Below are 6,826 nucleotides of genomic sequence, written 5' to 3'. Positions count from 1 at the left end.
CCGAAAAATATTTAAGCTTTCAAATAAATAAAAAAACTAAAAAACGCTCTTCTGCTTTCTTTCATTGTTTGAAATCAGAATTAATTGTTGTTTCATCAAAGCTTGAAGCTTTTGTTTTTGGGATTACTACTCCACCGATTTGCAAATTCGGTTCCTGAGTTACTGTTGCTGGACTGTTTGTTGCTGCACTGTATTGTCATTACTACTGCTGATTCTTATCTTCATTTTCTTTTGCTTCCAATATCAGGTACACAACTGACACGCTGGTTATTGTAATCCGAAATATGAAGCATGAATACAAATGAAGAATAGAGTGTTAAATTTTTAATTTAGTTTTAATTTTTTTTTTTGTATTGTATTTAGATTATTCATGTATTATTATTCTGTCAATCACTGTCATTTGGCATAATTAGACATGTTATAGCGATATATTAAATAACGCCTTAACCGGATTATTAGGAAATATATTCAAGACGGATTACTAATTAAAACTGTTTAATAATCAAAATAGAAGAAATAACGTAAAAAATGGCGTTATTGAATTAGTTTGGCAAAAATTGATTAATTCCTTATTCATAAGGTTTTTTTGTCAACATTAAGTTAATCGGAATCATGTATTTAATTTCAATTAAAACATGAATTAGTTTGCGAATCAAATATTAGGACATGATGTGAATTAAAACAAGGTTAGTTAAGTTTAAATTGTTTAGCTTTTAGAAATATGGTTTAGTAATCAAGTTTTTATTTTTATTTTTTAGTATTTGTAAATAATTAATTTCAATAAGCTTAAGTCATACTAACAATATGTTTTAATCCAACTATGGGATAATTAGTTTTTTTACTTTTTGGCAATTCCATGTTGTTCGTAATTATCATTTTAGTAATATTACTTTCCATTAATATTTGTTTTGAATTAGTAATTAATATGTTATTTTTAAGTATGTAGAGATTGACTTCATAATTATGGACAAACTTAGTAATAATAAAGATGTAGTCATTAAAGGGTATTCATAAAATAAGGGAGGATCTCGCTAACAAATAAATAAATATAAATAATACAAAAAATTGCAGTCCTCCAATCTTATTTTTTTTTTAAAATAAGAAAATACCTAGATTTCAAGATGGGCGATTTAGTAAAATTCACAGTCTTACCTAATAATATCATAACGCGTAGTATTTTGGCGCATATTTAATAAGGTTATTTTCTTGAATACGGGTGTACATTTATGTAACCCAAATCACGATCTTGACGAAGTCAAAATGCGTCAACAAATCACGCGTGCACTGGTTGTGGCGTGGCTCGAGATGCGTTTTCACGACGTTGCAATTTTGTATAAAATAAATAATGATAAAAGCGGTTTTTAAAAGTTAAATTTGCACATAAGTTTATAATACGTATTATATCAGATAGTCAAGCCAAATATAACAGTTGAGCGACCGTGCTAGAACCACGGAACTCGGGAATGCCTAACACCTTCTCCCGGGTTAACAGAATTCCTTATCCGGATTTCTGGTTCGCGGACTGTAATACAGAGTCATTCTTTTCCTCGATTCGGGATTAAACTGGTGACTTGGGACACCCTAAATCTCCCAAGTGGCGACTCTGAAATAAATAAACAAATCCCGTTTCGACTGTCCTTTAATTGGAAAAAACTCCTGTACCCTCGCGGGGCGGAAAAAGGAGGTGTGACAGCTCTGGCGACTCTGATGGGGATAAAAGTATGGTAACCCAAAACCACTGGTTCAGGGTTAGAGATTCGAGCTTAGATAAATTGTTATATTTGGCTTTATCTGATTTTTACATGTTTGAGCCTAATGTGCTAAATGCTGCTTTTACCGCTTTGATATTATTTGACTGTATATATAAACTGTGCCGAACCCTTCTCTCTTCACCTCCGGGGATGTGCTTACTGGTTGAGACTCCCTATTCTGTTAGTGTTATACCCTGAAATAAGAAAGAGGTCGGACAAGTTACGAAGCCGGATGGCCTTTTGGTTCCCGGTAAGTTGCCCCCTCCTCGACTCGAGTTGTCCACTCGGGTACACAGTCTAGTACACTGACCCAGGTTTTGAATATAGAATAACGTGACTTCATGCCGGATCCCTAGTAGGAATGCTTATTTGCATCACGTTGCATTTGACTTAGGGGACTCAACACAGGGGTTGGGTCCGTCTAGGACTAGCAACCTGAAATGAAAAGACCATTCTGATGCATCCTACTTGCTCTGTACATATATTTGTTTCGAACTTGCATGTTGACCGGTTTCTGAATCTCGGGAATGTTGGAAAATTGAAGAGAAAAAAAAGGGAAAAAGAATATATCAGTTAGGGAGTTAATTGATTATTTTAGAAAAAAAATCAATGACCAATTACTGGCGAAACTCTGCCGAAATTTTGAAAAAAAAAGAGGAAAATATTTTATTTTGTTTTTCTAAAAAATATAGAAAAAAAAAGAGTCTTTTATTTTTTTTTTGAAAAATAGATTGTTTTATTGTTTGTTGAAAATGGAAAAAAAAGTCGTTATTTTGTCTTTTTCAAAAATAGAAAAGGAAAATAGATTGTCTTGCCAGGAAAAATAAAAATGGAAAAGAGTCATGTTTTAAAATAGTTCGGTTAATTTGCCCGAACTACGCGGGTTTGATTCTCACCTAATGCTGTATTTTGGCCCGGGCCCGGGCCTTAGTGGGCCTAACGGGCCGGGCCTCGCGGTCCCGGGCTTCGTGGTCCTGGGCTCTGGCGGTCCCGGGCCTGGCGGTCCCGGTCTTCGTGGGCTCAATGGGTGGAACCGGCCCGTGACGGGCCTAAGCCCACATGGTCCTGTGCTTAACGGGCCGGGCTCGTGGGCTTCGCGGGCCTAGCGGGTTTTTTTTTTTATTTTTTAAAGACAATTTCTTGTAGTATCATGGCTATATTAAAAATATATATGTAGTATATATGTATATCTAATTATTAAAGTGCTTGACGAAAAAGAAAATAACAAAACAATAGTAAAACACTAAATTGTCATGCATAATATATTTTCTTGTAGTATATTATATTGTATCTTATGTATATATATTCTCTTATATATTTTCTTGTAGTATATATATTGTATCTTATGTATATATATTCGCATAATATATTGTATCTTATGTATATATATTGTATCTTATGTATATATGTTCGCATAATATATTTTCTTGTAGTATATATATTGTATATTATGTATATATTTTCGCATAATATATTTTCTTGTAGTATATTATATTGTATCTTATGTATATATATTCTCTTATATATTTTCTTGTAGTATATATATTGTATATTATGTATATATTGTAGCTTATAAATAATTCTAAGTATAGACAAAGAAATATTGCGAAAAGAAGCTCATGGGTAGAAGCAATAAATTTTATTACCAAAAAATGACATATCTTTCTTAGTCATCCTTCCCCCAATGGAATGAGCACAACAAGGTACTAATACCACCATTAGAAGGAAAAAAACTAAGGAAGATGTGCCAAAATACAAGTTACATATTATTCTATGTATTATCTCTAACAAATCTCATAAATCCTTCAAGGTTCGGAGGAGGTTGCGTTGGTGGTGGTGGAAAAGAAGCTTGTTCATCACCACTTCCGGGCGAAGCCGAATCCTCCGCAAGTTCCGCTATCATTTCTTCATAAGCTTCATCTATCGCCGGTTGTGCTTCTGCAATTCCAAAGTTTCTTCTTTCCGAGCGGATCCAATCTCTAAACAATACTGATTTTTCCAAGCTATCCCTCATAGACGCTCTATGATCACCTATTTGCAGTCTTGCTTGACTGAAAGCGCTCTCTGATGCAACAGTTGAAGCTTGAATTGATAAAATATCCCGAGCCATCCTTGCAAGAACAGGAAAATGTTTTTCCCTTGCCTTCCACCATTCCAAAAGATCAAAAGAGCCGTCTGGATTCTCCTTTTCAAGTCCCTGAGACAAATAAACTTGAAGCTCATTTAGATGTGAAGTTTCATCATAATTTTCACCTTGAGACCCCCTGAACTCCGTCCAAGATTTAAGAGCTTTTAAGCCCGCAACTCTTTTAGAGGATTGTGAGCTAGACGAAGTAGGGGTTGGAATAGTTGGCCTAGCATGCTCTAAGGCAAGTTGATAAGCATTATAAACTGTTTGAGCGTTAATCTTAATTGAAGCTTTTGCATCTGCAAGTGTCGCAATTTCCTCATTTGAAAGATCTAAAGCCTTATAAATATTTGAATACCAAAAATGAGGACCTCCCAATTTCATTGTAGGATTTAGCATTGCAGCAAGACCATAAATAGGAGGGATAGGAAAAAAATATTTTTTAAACTTTTGTTTCATTTCATTTATAGCAAGTTCATAAATATCCCCACCCTCACTAAATTCAACAAACAAATCAGATAGTGCTGCAATATAAACTAAACAGTTTGAAATAGTAGGATAATATTGCCCAGAAAATGCATTTGTAGCAATTTGAAAATGTTCTAAAAAATCTAAAAGAATTTTAACATTAGTCCAATCTTGAGTGGTAAGCATTTCATCATCATCCTCACCACCTACCCGAGAATTAAACGTTGCATTAATTGGGTTTCTATATTCATATGCTACTACTAAACTTTCGTACATACAATTCCATCTAGTCGGGCAAGGTTTAGGAACCTTTCTTTCTCTAAGGCCATATTCATCACATTTTTTAAAATACTCTCTAAGTCTACTTCTACGGTTTGAATAAAAAAGCCAATTAAGAGCCATTCTAACCTTTTCAATTTCTATGTTTAATATTCGCATACCATCACCGACAATTAAATGATAAATATGACAAATACATCTAACATGGAAAATATTAGTAAATGCAGGATTTAGTGTTGTTGTAAGCATGCCTATAGCACTGGTGTTACTAGAAGCATTATCCATTGAAATTGCCATTATTTTATCGCTAAAGCAAAAATATCTACAAATATCTGCAACAGTGTTAGCTATAAACTTACCTGTGTGACGCGAATTAATTATTCTATATGCAATTATGCGTTTTTGCATTATCCATTCCTCATCTATCCAATGACTTGTAACAGTTAGATAATCACAATCATTACCACTTCTACCAATATCAGTAGTAATAGAAATCTGATTAGGTATATGAGTAAATAAATACCGCAAATATTGTTCATATTCATGTTTGAATTTATAAATATCACTCTTAACTGTTGCGCGAGGCCAACCTTTATAAGTAGGATTAAACACTCTTCTAATATAATGAACCCAATTAGGATTAGAAGCAAAAGTATAAGGTAAGCACATAACAGTAATCATCTTTGCTAATTCTTCACGATCTCTATTTGGATCGTAATATAAAATACCTCCGGTGACAGTGTTAATTCCTGGTTGAACTAGATTTGAACCTGTACTAGGGTTAACCGCAGAATCTACACTTGTCCCCTCTAGCTGCGCTTTCATTTGAAAAAATCTAGCCTTATCTCTAGGGTGTGTTTTTATGTGCCTAGTCAAACTACCTGTGCCGCTACGGTCTCCAGTATATTTATGCGACATTAATTTCCCACAAGTTTTACACTTAGCCTTATTTTGTTCTCTTACTTGAGTAAAAAAATTCCAAACTAATGATGTTTCTAGGCGTTTAGCAGGTTCTCTATTAAAAGTAGGAGTTTCTACAGGTGGGTCGACCGGTGCATCAGTTGGGTTATTAAGAGGACTAGTAGGTGTATCATCTAAATCCGGTGCTTGGGTTTCATCATCATCCTCATTTTCCTCATTATTTTCTAAGATGGTTTCATTAGGATAAAGAGCATTCATAATTTCATCATCTAATCTATCACCTGGTGCAACATTATGATAAAATTCACTATCGGTAAATTGAAAACAAGGGTGATCACTATCAAGAATTACGGAAGGAGGAGGACGTCTAGGTTGGCGACTACTTTCAACTTGCTTATCTTTTCTAGGTCGGGGAGCCGGGGGAAGGGTAGTTGGTTGGCCACTACTTTCACCGGTTTTATCTTTTCCTTTACCAAATATTTTTTTCAAAGTAAATGCCATATTAATTATAATTATGCAAACTAAACCACACAAAAATATATTCTAAAAACGTAAGAGTTGAAACGAGTTTACCGGATTGTCGAACAACTTCTTGAAAATTGAAAATCGTTGAACACTTGAAAACTTCAATTCAACAACTTCACAATTTTTCACGAAATTTCAACAATAAATTAAGTAATTGTAGTAGAGAGATTGAGAGAGATTGAGAGATATTGAGAGATATTGATGAATTGGTGAATAAAAATGAAAGAATGAGGGGGTATTTATAGTTGAGAAATGGGGAAAAGTGTAATTATATAAAGTTTGGGGTTAACATAAAGTTTGGGGTCAAATGGCCATTTTTTAAACTTAAAAACGGTCATATTTTCAGCCCAAACGGCTAGATTTTAAATATGGCCGTTGGAGAATTTTAAATTTTTTTTTTTAAAAAAAACCGTTGGGACCGCCAGGCCCGCCAGGACCGGCCCAGGCCCGCCTGACGGTCCCGGGCTAAACGGTCCCGGGCTCGTGGGCTCAACCTTGAAGACCAGCCCGTGACGGGCTCAGGAGGACCACCAAGACCGGCCCACCCAGGACCGGCCCACCAGGCCCGTTAGGACCGCGGGCCCGGTCCAGTTCAGGCCCGGCCCACCGAGCAGCCCTATTCTCACCAGATGTGAGATACGTAGGCAACCCTCATCGGGTCCAACCCACCTTTTGCTAAAATAGCCAAAATCAAATAAATAAATAAAAAACATGTCAAATTTCTAAGAAGTCGGGTGACGTTGTTTTATCAAGA

The sequence above is a fragment of the Nicotiana sylvestris genome, chromosome 10 (genome assembly GCF_000393655.2).
Source record: "Nicotiana sylvestris chromosome 10, ASM39365v2, whole genome shotgun sequence".
Lineage (NCBI taxonomy): Eukaryota > Viridiplantae > Streptophyta > Magnoliopsida > Solanales > Solanaceae > Nicotiana > Nicotiana sylvestris.
The sequence above is the reverse complement of the archived record's forward strand: the minus strand, read 5'-3'. Positions refer to the sequence as shown.